Source organism: Mytilus californianus, unplaced genomic scaffold, assembly GCF_021869535.1.
Source record: "Mytilus californianus isolate M0D057914Y unplaced genomic scaffold, xbMytCali1.0.p SCAF_66, whole genome shotgun sequence".
NCBI classification, from domain to species: domain Eukaryota; kingdom Metazoa; phylum Mollusca; class Bivalvia; order Mytilida; family Mytilidae; genus Mytilus; species Mytilus californianus.
Genome location: NW_026262719.1, coordinates 435,627 through 450,312, shown reverse-complemented (window position 1 = coordinate 450,312; position 14,686 = coordinate 435,627). Strand labels below are relative to the sequence as shown.

Genomic DNA, 14,686 nt, shown 5'->3' with positions numbered 1-14,686 from the left:
AAACTATAACAACTGCTTCCCCTCAAAGTTTATTTATTACAAGAAATAAACAACAATAATAAATCAACACACTATTTTATTCTTATACAATATTTATTAATGTCAAAAATGTTCCTGGTAACCCGTCCTTCTGGTCTACGGTTACAGGAAGTAAACAATACAATAATATCCAAGTCACAAATGCTTCAGGCAACCCGTCCTTCTGGTCTGCGGTTACCGGCAGTAAACAAAACAAGAAGTAGACTTTTACCTTGTCCCTTCAGGGTACCAGGCCACCTATCGTCTGACAAACAACAAAAAACAAACACAAATGATCTGCAAACAACACGGGTTTTACCGCGCTGCAAAACCCCTGAAGTGTTATGTAATGATCTCTTCTGAAAAGATTACAAAACCGCAGGTCCAGATTGTTAAAGGCTTCCCCGAATCCTTTTCTGCGGGAAATCTTGTCCAAGCGAACGTCGCCTCAATTTGAAAATAACTCTCTACTGCTTACCACCCCGCAATTAAGTGCTCGCAGCGCCAATGTTGTGATTGCCGATATATATGAGCAACTTACCACGGGTCGCTGATAGCTTTATGAGTCTGGATGGTGTCGATTCTGTCTGGTTCAGATTACTTTTGACTGTCGTCTTGTGCAATTAAACCGGAAAGAGAGAGAGAGAGCATCATGGAATCGCTGCCCATATCCGGTAGGGTCTGGCTTAATACCAACGGGGAATGCCATAGTACCAAGACACTTTGTCATTTTGTTTTCATAACAATTATTTGATCTTTATTGATATTTATTGAATACATTTTAATTACAAAGTTGCTTTTATATATAAAAACTAAAGAAAAAACAAACGCTTTATTTTTAAAATTTGTGTATTCTTGTTCAAAGAAAAATAATCTAAAAACTGAATCGCTGGTTCAGGGGTACCGATTCTCTCTGTAGTTTTGTTATTTGCTGTTTTAACATTTAGTTGTTATTCTACAAACTCTCTGTAGCGCTGCAGAATCTGTACTGGGTTTCACATATGTAATTTAAGATATACATAAAATATATGGTTATATGTTTGGAATAGCTAGAATGAAAAATGAATACAATGTGGAATTTTAAATGTCATACCAAAAACTATAAATGCATTCGGTTAAATTGTCAGGTAGAAACCAATGGTTATAAAATCTTGATTCGTTCAGTGAGAATAATGAATAAGGTATTCTTTTATAGGTATTATACCTCATCAGATGCATGTGATGAAGAATTCCTTCAATAAACGTGGAGCTCATGTAAAATACTGAGTTGATCATAATGTATACACAGTCACTTGTAAATGAAGCAATACTACAGATTTGGTGAAATGCTGCTGTACAAAAGGTTTCCAGATCTTTTAAATTTTGTAGTGTATTTATGACAATGCACATAATATGACACAAATTAGTGGTGGGTCTTTTACAAACGTGTACAATTCATTAGAATGTGGCGGATGGAAAATAGCACAAATTCAATGAGCATCATATTCAACATGTAGGGTTTACACGTCATTAGATTGGGAAACAACTTTGACTACAAATTTAGAGTTTTTTTTTTCTTTTTTGGAACACGAAATCTAGGCCGCTCTTAAGAAAACTGTTGTCAAGATGAAGATTATCATTTAAAACGGCCCCCAAGGGTGACTGGGGAATAGAAGTATGGTCACCATTGGTCTTCCTCCGACCGGCAGTAAAACCCTTGCTAAAGTGGGGCGTCCGTTTTGGCTGTGCGGGATGTACAAATTTGCAGCCACGTCCGTTTAGAATGGGGACGTTAAATCCGATGCCTCGTGTAAAGAGAGTGCCACGCTCTTTGCACGTAAAGAACCCTTTCAACAACTGTTTGAGGGGTCCGTAGGTGACCTGTTGATAGGCTAAATTTTCTCTCTATATCCAATATACCCTCATTTCCCGTGGCAGTCTAAATTTCTCCGACCTTTATCCCGGACGCCCCTATTACAGAACATACCTATTGTATTAATTGATAATTTGTTCTCGTCCTGAATATGCATGAAATATTTGCCACTGGACGTTAAGCAACCAACAATCAATCAATCAATCCTAAGACTGCCGACATGTCGCCAAGAGAGTTGCTGATGTATTTTGGTTTTTGATTCGTGGTAATTAATTTCGAAAAAGATAATGACGTAAACAGTATTGTTAAATTTAGTTGCAAGTAGAAAAGTGTACTCATCCTTTGGAATTAACCTCATACCGCTGGACTTTTTATTTTTTTCTTAGTGTTCTTCTTTTTTTTAGACAATATACCATCGACATCCGATGATAACATACTGTTGCATACGTTAACTATTTAAACAGAAAGGGTATGTGAAAGAATCATTTACCCTACAATATCAAAATATAATTATTTTGTGTTTGATTGACCATTACTACATAAAAACTATCTTATCTTTAAATTCTTAAATACAGGCATGGAATAAAACATAGTTTCAGAATAAATGACAACGGCAAACACATGCTATTGCCTATAAAAGTTCAATTACCGTTAAATCTTCAATCTCTGTTTTTAAAAGAAGTATTGTGTAACCTATGATAGCTGATATCAATTTCAATGAGGACATTATGTGCGAGTTGTCTCATATGCAATCATATGACCCTTTTTTTAAATTGAGACGGATGAACAGCAATAAAAGTGCTGTTCCTTTGCTTTTTTTTTGTGTGTATGTGTGTTTTATATTTTGATATGGCCTTACCTAAGAATTAAACGTTGTAGGACATTCTTGAGGCCAGAACTGATAAACTTGTCTGCCTTGTTGTCATGTTTCTGCTTTTCGGTATGAACTGACGACATCTCTAGTCTTCAATGTGTAGGACTACCATGTTTTTTCTTTCATTTTCTGATAATCCTGGCAAAATGACTGACAACCCTGATACCAGGAAATCATTCAATACTACTTTACTAAGAATTACAAAGTAAAGATTTAACCTAGTAAAAAAGCCATTTCATTATATATTTTGCATAACATATTGTGTACGTAGTACATTCATGCCACAGTAAAAACTGGTAAGAAAAAACTTCTTTACTTTGTGTAAATAAAAAACTTGAAAATTTAAATACTGATGGCTAGAACATTCTGCAAATCTTCCCCGTCTGCTGAAGAAAACAATATTACCTATTTTATATGCATGGTTTTGTTAAGTTTATATTAGTCCCCTACCGGCTAAGCTGAAGGGGACTTTTGGTTTGCTTGCTCTCTATCCGTCAGTCTATCTGTCAGTCCGGCAAATCAGTTTTCCACACTTTTTTCATAATGCTTAAATATATTGATTTGAACCCCCAAGGGTGACTGGGGAATAGAAATATGGTCACCATTGGTCTTCCTCCGACCGGCGGTAAAACCTTCGCTAAAGTGGGGCGTCCGTTTGGCTGTTTCACACGAGGCATCGGATTTAACGTCCCCATTCTGATCGGACGTGGCTGCAAATCAGTACATCCCGCACAGCCAAACGGACGCCCCACTTTAGCAAGTGTTTTACTGCAGGTCGGAGGAAGACCAACGGTGACCATACTTCTATTCCCCAGTCACCCTTGGGGTGTTCTCCCCAGTTTTGATGCCCATACCTGGGAGCTGGAGTAACTTTTGAAAACTACACGTGTTTATGTTTTACAACAACTGCTTCCCCTCAAAGTTTATTTATTACAAGAAATAAACAACAATAATAAATCAACACACTATTTTATTCTTATACAATATTTATTAATGTCAAAAATGTTCCTGGTAACCCGTCCTTCTGGTCTACGGTTACAGGAAGTAAACAATACAATAATATCCAAGTCACAAATGCTTCAGGCAACCCGTCCTTCTGGTCTGCGGTTACCGGCAGTAAACAAAACAAGAAGTAGACTTTTACCCTGTCCCTTCAGGGTACCAGGCCACCTATCGTCTGACAAACAACAAAAAACAAACACAAATGATCTGCAAACAACACGGGTTTTACCGCGCTGCAAAACCCCTGAAGTGTCATGTAATGATCTCTTCTGAAAAGATTACAAAACCGCAGGTCCAGATTGTTAAAGGCTTCCCCGAATCCTTTTCTGCGGGAAATCTTGTCCAAGCGAACGTCGCCTCAATTTGAAAATAACTCTCTACTGCTTACCACCCCGCAATTAAGTGCTCGCAGCGCCAATGTTGTGATTGCCGATATATATGAGCAACTTACCACGGGTCGCTGATAGCTTTTTGAGTCTGGATGGTGTCGATTCTGTCTGGTTCAGATTACTTTTGACTGTCGTCTTGTGCAATTAAACCGGAAAGAGAGAGAGCATCATGGAATCGCTGCCCATATCCGGTAGGGTCTGGCTTAATACCAACGGGGAATGCCATAGTACCAAGACACTTTGTCATTTTGTTGTCGAGCCTGCGACTTTTGTCGCAGAAAGCTCGACATAGGGATAGCGGCGGCGGCGGCGTTAGCTAACTTCTTAAAAGCTTTATATTTTAGAAGGTGGAAGGTCTGGATGCTTCATACTTTGTATATGGATGCCTCATGTTACGAAGTTTCCGTCAGTCACATGTCCAATGTCCTTGACCTCATTTTCATGGTTCAGTGACTACTTGAAAAAAAAGTTAAGATTTTTTGTAATGTTAGATTCTCTCTTATTATAAGTAATAAGATAACTATATTTGGTATGTGCGTACCTTGCAAGGTCCTCATGCCCGTCAGACAGTTTTCACTTGACCTCGACCTCATTTCATGGATCAGTGAACAAGGTTAAGTTTTGGTGGTCAAGTCCATATCTCAGATACTATAAGCAATAGGTCTAGTATATTCGGTGTATGGAAGGACTGTAAGGTGTACATGTCCAACTGGCAGGTGTCATCTGACCTTGGCCTCATTTTCATGGTTCAGTGGTTATAGTTAAGTTTTTGTGTTTTGGTCTGTATTTCTTATACTGTATGCCATAGGTCTACTATATTTGGTGTATGGAATGATTGTAAGGTGTACATGTCTAGCGGGCAGGTGTCATCTGACCTTGACCTCATTTTCATGGTTCAGTGGTCAAAGTTAAGTTTTTGAGTTTTGGTCTTTTTTTCTAATACTATGTGCAATAGTTCAACTATATTTGGTATGTGCGTACCTTGCAAGGTCCTCATGCCCGTCAGACAGTTTTCACTTGACCTCGACCTCATTTCATGGATCAATGAACAAGGTTAAGTTTTGGTGGTCAAGTCCATATCTCAGATACTATAAGCAATAGGTCTAGTATATTCGGTGTATGGAAGGACTGTAAGGTGTACATGTCCAACTGGCAGGTGTCATCTGACCTTGACCTCATTTTCATGGTTCAGTGGTTATAGTTAAGTTTTTGTGTTTTGGTCTGTTTTTCTTATACTGTATGCCATAGGTCTACTATATTTGGTGTATGGAATGATTGTAAGGTGTACATGTCTAGCGGGCAGGTGTCATCTGACCTTGACCTCATTTTCATGGTTCAGTGGTCAAAGTTAAGTTTTTGAGTTTTGGTCTTTTTTTCTAATACTATGTGCAATAGTTCAACTATATTTGGTATGTGCGTACCTTGCAAGGTCCTCATGCCCGTCAGACAGTTTTCACTTGACCTCGACCTCATTTCATAGATCAATGAACAAGGTTAAGTTTTGGTGGTCAAGTCCATATCTCAGATACTATAAGCAATAGGTCTAGTATATTCGGTGTATGGAAGGACTGTAAGGTGTACATGTCCAACTGGCAGGTGTCATCTGACCTTGACCTCATTTTCATGGTTCAGTGGTTATAGTTAAGTTTTTGTGTTTTGGTCTGTTTTTCTTATACTATATGCAATAGTTCAACTATATTTGGTATGTGCGTACCTTGCAAGGTCCTCATGCCCATCAGACAGTTTTCACTTGACCTCGACCTCATTTCATGGATCAATGAACAAGGTTAAGTTTTGGTGGTCAAGTCCATATCTCAGATACTATAAGCAATAGGTCTAGTATATTCGGTGTATGGAAGGACTGTAAGGTGTACATGTCCAACTGGCAGGTGTCATCTGACCTTGACCTCATTTTCATGGTTCAGTGGTTATAGTTAAGTTTTTGTGTTTTGGTCTGTTTTTCTTATACTATATGCAATAGTTCAACTATATTTGGTGTATGGAAATATTTTATGATCTATTTGGCAGTCACGCAGGTTTTATTTGACCTTGACCTCATTTTCAAGGTTCATTGCTCAGTGTTAAGTTTTTGTGTTTTGGTCTGTTTTTCTTAAACTATAAGCAATAGGTCAACTCTATTTGTTGTATGGAAGAATTGTTAGCTGTACATGCCTGCCTAGCATGGTTCATCTGACCTTAACCTCATTTTCATGGTTCATTGGTCAATGTTTAGTTTACTTGGTTAATGTTAAGTTTATGTGACAGTTGTAATAAAGCTTTATATTTAGGACTATCAACATAATATCAATGATTAGTAAAGAAGGCGAGACATTTCAGCGTGTGCACTCTTGTTTTCATAACAATTATTTGATCTTTATTGATATTTATTGAATACATTTTAATTACAAAGTTGCTTTTATACAGACACTTTGTCATTTTGTTTTCATAACAATTATTTGATCTTTATTGATATTTATTGAATACATTTTAATTACAAAGTTGCTTTTATATATAAAAACTAAAGAAAAAACAAACGCTTTATTTTTAAAATTTGTGTATTCTTGTTCAAAGAAAAATAATCTAAAAACTGAATCGCTGGTTCAGGGGTACCGATTCTCTCTGTAGTTTTGTTATTTGCTGTTTTAACATTTAGTTGTTATTCTACAAACTCTCTGTAGCGCTGCAGAATCTGTACTGGGTTTCACATATGTAATTTAAGATATACATAAAATATATGGTTATATGTTTGGAATAGCTAGAATGAAAAATGAATACAATGTGGAATTTTAAATGTCATACCAAAAATTATAAATGCATTCGGTTAAATTGTCAGGTAGAAACCAATGGTTATAAAATCTTGATTCGTTCAGTGAGAATAATGAATAAGGTATTCTTTTATAGGTATTATACCTCATCAGATGCATGTGATGAAGAATTCCTTCAATAAACGTGGAGCTCAGGTAAAATACTGCGTTGATCATAATGTATACACAGTCACTTGTAAATGAAGCAATACTACAGATTTGGTGAAATGCTGCTGTACAAAAGGTTTCCAGATCTTTTAAATTTTGTAGTGTATTTATGACAACGCACATAATATGACACAAATTAGTGGTGGGTCTTTTACAAACGTGTACAATTCATTAGAATGTGGCGGCTGGAAAATACCACAAATTCAATGAGCATTATATTCAACATGTAGGGTTTACACGTCATTAGATTGGGAAACAACTTTGACTACAAATTTAGAGTTTTTTTTTTCTTTTTTGGAACACGAAATCTAGGCCGCTCTTAAGAAAACTGTTGTCAAGATGAAGATTATCATTTAAAACAAGTTCCAATAAAAATCTAATCCTTACTTCTACTGCTTTGTTTGCTGAGCCAAACACAAGGACACTGTTCAGTCTTCTTTTCACAGGCTGAAACAATTCTGATTCTGTTTAGATTCTGCTGTCAAGATTGCAGCCACGTCCGGTCAGAATGGGGATGTAAATCATATGTCTGACACGCTCTTCGCACGTTAAGAACCATTCCAAGAACTCTTTGAGGGTCCGTAGATAGCCTGTTTCAAGGCTAATTTATGTCCCTTTTTAAATTATATCATTTTGCCAGTGGCAATTTCCCCGACCTTCATCCGTGAGATGTTGAGGTAAATGTCATGAATGTAACACACTCCTGTCTCTGCTAAATAGTTCTGTAGAGTCATCTTCAAAATAGAAGCTCCTTTTCTATTTACATGACGTCTATCCCTTCTAAGATAACAGCAGGTAAAAAGAGCTGTGAATTATCAATAAAAGAACATCTACTGTAACCGCCAGTTAAAGACTGTATATCAGCGTTAAACTTCTCGACATCTCTCTCTGCAGTTTTGGCAATGCTTACATGTTCCAATAACATAGTGGTTTACTGCACGGGGAAGTATGCCACAAATTCTTATTTCGCACAATTTAAATTTCTGCAGCAAATTCTCTTTCATCAATGTACATGACGTTATGACAAAACAAGAAACGTGTACATAGGCAAACAATATTTATCTTATTCATGCAGTAAACAAGCTTATTCAACCTATCGCAGAGAACAACAACGTAAGCGTTTTCTACAAAATTCATTACCTTAACAAACTAGGTAATTTTATATCATATAAATTGAGAAAATTCAATAACATTAAATGTTTCCAAATAATACGTGACTACAAAGTAAAATCATTTCTTAAAACACTGCAAAAACTTTCATTCGGATTGATATAGTGGTACTGTTATAAAGTGCGTTGAAATGAATAGTGGTATATCAAACATCGAATTACCTCACAAAATTGTCCAGAAATTTAACGGATTCAGTAAGGAGGGAGTAGCCCATGACTCTTTGTCTTTTGACCTAGGCCTGAGATATTTGGCTTGTTTGAATTGAATTCAAAATTTTATTTGCAGTCTACATTTAGTGAACAAATACATATTACCCAAGCTCTAATGAGCTATTCAAAATGACCAACCCCCAAGGGTGACTGGGGAATAGAAGTATGGTCACCATTGGTCTTCCTCCGACCGGCAGTAAAACCCTCGCCAAAGTTGGGCGTCCGTTTGGCTGTGCGGAATGTAAAAATTTGCAGCCACGTCCGGTCAGAATGGGGACGTTAAATCCGATGCCTCGTGTAAAGAGCGTGCCACGCTCTTTATACGTTAAGAACCCTTGCAACAACTCGTTGAGGGGTCCGTAGGTGACCTGTTGCAAAGCTAAATTTCTGTCCCTATCCAATATACTCTCATTTCCCGTGGCAGTCTAAATTTCTCCGACCTTAATCCCGGAAGCCCCTATTTCAGAACCTACCTATTGTATTTATTGTTAACTTGTTCTCGTCCTGAATATGCATGAAATATTTGCCACTGGACGTTAAGCAACCAACCATCAATCAATCAATCAATCAAAACTTATTTAAATAAGCTAGACGAATAGAAACACTATATAACTAAATGATAACTTACTTCTAATTTTAATGCCAAATTAGAGTTTTGATCCCAATTTCACGGTCCACTGAACATGTAAAAAGATAGTGCGAATGGGGCATCCGTGTACTATGGACACATTCTTGTTTTATTCCTATTCCTTCATTAGTCCCCTACCGACGAAGTCGAAGGGGCCTTTGGGTTTGCACTCCGTCCGTTTGTCTGTCTGTCAGTCTGTCCATCTGTCAGTCCAGCAAATCAGTTTTCCACACTTTATTTCTTCGTACTTGGAAGATATTGTTTTGATTTTTGATATATTGTTTAATCATGACATGTTACAGATCTAGTTCTAATTTTGTTCCGGTCTAATGATTATGTGCAGAGTTATGGTTCTTGAACTTAGAAAGTTCACTCAAATAATCAGTTTTCCGCACTTTTTTTTTGTCATGCTTGAAGATATTGACTTGATATTTGTTATATACTTTACATTATGACAAGTAATAGATTAAGTTGGCATTTTGTTCCAGTACAATGAATTTTTAACCGGTACGGGATTATGTATTGCCAGGCAATACTAACAGATTGCTTGTTACATTCAGATTTTTTTTTCAAGCTTATTGTTCATGCTAGGGGAGGGTTGAGCGCTTACAATAAAGTTTAACCCCGCCACCACATTCTGTATGTACCTGTCCCAAGTCAGGAGCCTGTAGCTCAGTGGTTGTCGTTGGTCCACGATTGTCATATTTGTTTTTCATAAATTGGTTTGTGATAAATTATGCCGTTAGTTTTCTCAATTGAATAGTTCATATTTGTCATGTCGCCTTTTATAGCCTACTACACGGCAAGGGTTTTTCTCATTGTTGAAGGCCGTACGGTTTCCTATAATTGTTTACATCCACTTTATTTGAACTTTGGTGGATAGTTGTCTCATTGGCAATCATACCAAATCTCCTTTTTCTTATATTGAAAATATTTAAGGTAATTCAATAAACACAAAAAAGGTGACGTGTTCGCTGTCAACATTGTAGAAAATCGGCACTTATTTTTTTTATTTTATTATAAAATTTTAGATATTAAATCTTTACATTTACAAACTAACATTTCAGTGATATTCTACCTTTACGATGAACACAAATGTTGCTTTGATGATAAATTATGTAAATAAACCTTTTCATCTCTTTAATCTTCAAAGAAAAGAAAAGTACAGTTATGTTGAATGTATGATTATTAATGGTTTTTAAATGCGTCAACACATTCGGCTCAGCTTAGCATGAGGTAAATGTTCCTTAGTTTCTTAAAATTTTTAATACTTTTTGTTATTTCTTTATATTTTTTATACTGAATATCTTTGTCACTAACCTCCTTAAAGGCGGACGAAAATTTTATACATTGATAATCAATACCTTCAGCGAAATATCAACGTTATGAAGATTTGTATTGAACTTACTTTTGTATATTTTTGAATGAAAGTATGTAAGAAAGAATAAGATCTTCTTTTATCTTTTAATATAAAAAGAAAAAAGGATAATTAATATCGATATCTCTGATATGTGTAAATCGTTTTGGTATGTATTTTTGAACATTTTGTCGTTTAGTTTTCGATGATCTCTCTAAAAAAGTTTTTTTTCATGAATAATCGTTATCAAAACAATTCATTAATAATACCAATAGATACAATTAAAATCCTATAATACTTCAAATATAAAAAAAAAGTTGAATATGATTTATATGCTTACACGAATGGCTTAGTTTTAATATAAAACACGACTATTTTTTTGCAGTTGAATTGAGCAACTGTTTTCAGAATTCTACAAGTTTTGCAGTTTCTAATATTACATTTCGAAATAATAGTACTGATTGAATATCTTCTTGCTGAAATTGAGAACATTTTGCTGATGATATAAATTTAAATACCGAATTATTTGTCTTACCGGAAGATAGTGGGACACTTACTATAACAGACTCCATCGTGACCTTGGAGACAGTCTTTATATCTCCGCGTATGGCTTTTTACAGAATACGACAGAAGGCTATGGTTGAATAAGTACTGTTTCTCTGTGCTAAGTGTTCTTTCGTTTGTTTGTACTGTATTCCTGTTACGTAGTGTTATCATTTAAGCGGTATTTTTAACATTGCCATATTAGCGGGAGGTTTGGCTAGCCATAAAACCAGGTTCAACCCACCATTGTTTCTTAAAATGTCCCTCACCAAGTCAGGAATATGGCAGTTGTTATCAGACAGTCCGTTTCTATGTATTTTGGCCATTGCTTTTGTTGTAGTTCAGTGTTTCTGTTGTTCCGTTGTTTTCCTCTTATAGTTGATGTGTTTCCCTCAGTTTTAGTTTGTTACCCGGATTAGTGATTGCTTAATCGAATTATGACTATTGAACAGCGGTATACTACTGTTGCCTTTATTTACCCTTAATATATTCCGTTTAAAGGTTTTTTTGGCTTGTTCGTTTGGCTACGATGTTGTCTGTTTATCTTCAACATATGACTTTGGTTGTCCCTTGTTATCTCTTGTACATGCGCAAACAGGCAAACACGGAAGTGATAAATGACGTGTTCAAAAAGTGAAAGGGTCACATTGTTATGTTAAAAAAATAAAGTACAATTTCATTCACACGTTCAATGTAATAACTACACCATTTAAAAAATATAATTAATTAAATTACAATAACTGTTCTGTAATAAAATAAATACAATTTCCCTTGTGTAATTAATTGACATTTTTTTCTGACTATTTCAACATTTTTAGCTCACCGGGGCCCTTCGGGCCCCAAGTGAGCTTATGCCATCACTTGGCGTCCGTCGTCGTCGTCTGTCGTCGTAAACTATTTCAAAAATCTTCTCCTCTGAAACTACTGGGCAAAATACCTTCAAACTTTAACTAAATGTTCCTTAGTGTATTTAGTTTATAAATTGTATCCGAAGTTTTGATCCATCGACAAACATGGCCGCCATGGCTAAAAATAGAACATAGGGGTCAAATGCAGTTTTTTGCTTATATCTCAAAAACTAAAGCTTTTAGAGCAAATCTGACATGGGGTAAAATTGTTCAATTGGTCGAGATCTATCAGCCCTGAAATTTTCAGACGAATCGAACAACTCATTGTTGGGTTGCTGCCACTAAATTGGTAGTTTTAAGAGATATTTTGCAGTTTTTTGTTATTATCTTGAATATTATTATAGATAGATATAAACTGTAAACAGCAATAATGTTTAGCAAAGTAAGATCTACAAAAAAGTTTTATATGACCAAAATTGTCAATTGACCCCTTAAGGAGTTATTGCCCTTTAAAGACAATTTTACACAATTTGTTCATCAAGTTTGCTAACATTTAAAAATCTTCTCCTCTGAAACTACTGGCCCAAATACCTTCAAACTTCATCTAAATGTTCCTTAGCATATCTAGTTTATGAATTGTATCCGAAGTTTTAATCCATCGATAACATGGCCGCCATGGCTAAAAATAGAACATAGGGGTCAAATGCAGTTTTTGGCTTATATCTGCAAAACTAAAGCTTTTAGAGCAAATCTGACATGGGTAAAAAATTGTTCAATTGGTCAACATCTATCAGCCCTGAAATTTTCAGACAAATCGAACAACCCATTGTTGGGTTACTGCCACTAAATTGGTAGTTTTGAGGAAATTTTGCAGTTTTATGTTATTATCTTGAATATTATTATGGATAGATATAAACTGTATACAGCAATAAAGTTTAGCAAAGTAAGATCTACAGAAAAATTAAATGACCAAATTTGTCAATTGACCCCTGAAGGAGTTATAGCCCTTTAAAGACAATTGTACGAAATGTGTTCATCAAGTTTGCTAACAATTAAAAATCTTCTCTTCTGAAACTATTGTGCCTAATACTTCTTAACTTTGAATGAATGTTCCTTTAGGAATCTAGTTTATGAATTGTATCTGAAATTTTGATCCATCAACAAGCATGGCCGCCATGGCTAAAAATAGAACATAGGGATGAAATGCAGTTTTTGGCTTATATCTCAGAAACTATAGCATTTAGAGCAAATCTGACATGGGGAAAATTTGTTCAAAAGGTCAAGATCTATCAGCCGTGAAATTTTCAGACACACCGAACAACCCATTGTTGGGTTGCTGCCACTAAATTGGTTGTTTTAAGGAAATTTTGCAGTTTTTATACATTATCTTAAATATTATTGAAGATAAAAATAAACTGTAAACAGCAAAAATGTTCAGCAAAGTAAGATCTACAAAAAAGTTAATATGACCAAAATTGTCAATTGACCCCTTAAGGAGTTATTGCCCTTTGAGGACAATTTTACACAAGTTGTTTTATGTTTTTTAACTTTAAAAATCTTCTCAAATGAATCTAGTATAAATTTTGTATTTCATTTCCTTGTACGTCAAGAAACATAGACAATATGGCTAAAATGGAACATATGGGTAAAAAGCAAAAATAATCATTGATGAAAGATTTAAGCAAAAAAAAAATAACAGGTGAGCGATTCAGGCTATTGAGAGCCTCTTGTTAACTGATATATTCTGTCTGTTTAAACTTCAAAGAACAATGGATGTTGTTATTATAAATTATGTTGTTAAGTCGTCGTTAATATCAGATTCAATCACAAATAAATTTACCTGTTTTAGTTAACAAATTATTTTGATTTAAATGAATTTCATGATTAAATTAAAATAATCAAAGGATACTCACATCACCTAAGTACCTGGGATTTGATCGTCTAGTTAATGTTTCACAATAGTATCCCATTATTTATCAAAAATGATCAGCCATCAGGTATTAAAATGTAACATAAAAGTAAAGACGAAGCCAGTACTGAAGTACTGACATGTCAATACGGATTTTGTTCTATTAGAATTTGCTGTTATAAAATTTAGTAAATAATTTGAAAGAAAGGAATGTATCGCCCTTATACATAGCCTTGATTCACTGCCCGGGTTTTAACTTTTTTTCCCTGTCCTTGTTTGGTTATATGAGATTTTCAACGTTTGTACAAAGTTTTGGATTTTCAAATATTTTGACTATTATTATTAATTATCGAAATGGGCATCTGATGCAGTAAATTTGATACTGTCTATGTTGCAGATAGAATAAGAGTAGTCTACGAATTATTATCAATTGAGTGAACATACTATACTCATTAACATTTTTGACTAGCAATGATTTATATAATTTAAATGTGTTCAGATATTGCAATATTAACATGGTTAATACTGTTCTCATGGTTTTTATAAATTTGAACTGTGTACTTATCTTAATTAACATACCAGAATATAATTTTTTATTAGTATTATTTTTTCCTTGGGTATCTAAACAAAGGATGTAATTGATAAGTTATTGGAATTACACACCCTTTCCTTAATATAATTAATTAATTTACAATTACATGTAATTGAAAAATGGCACAATAACGCACAGCATTTCAATTGCATATGAATTTATATTTTAATTATAGAAAATAGCAATTTATTTTTCTTCGAATACCCCGTCCCAATGTTCAAATGGACTGAGACTATGCGCGTCTCCTAGGGGTTAACACATCTTACCTTTAGGCACCACCCTTGATAAAGTTCCCGTATTAATCAGTAATTATGGTATCCATC

At 35.0% G+C, this 14,686-nt stretch overlaps 1 long non-coding RNA gene across 1 annotated transcript; it reads right to left on the bottom strand.

Moving 5' to 3' along the window:
• Positions 1-4,737: 4,737 nt before the first annotated feature.
• On the bottom strand, positions 4,738-5,994 carry LOC127707352 (uncharacterized). The gene is made up of 3 exons (XR_007984791.1): positions 5,897-5,994; positions 5,310-5,603; positions 4,738-4,869 (listed from the first exon to the last, which is right to left on the bottom strand). It is a non-coding gene; the product is annotated as an uncharacterized LOC127707352 (long non-coding RNA).
• Positions 5,995-14,686: the final 8,692 nt, after the last annotated feature.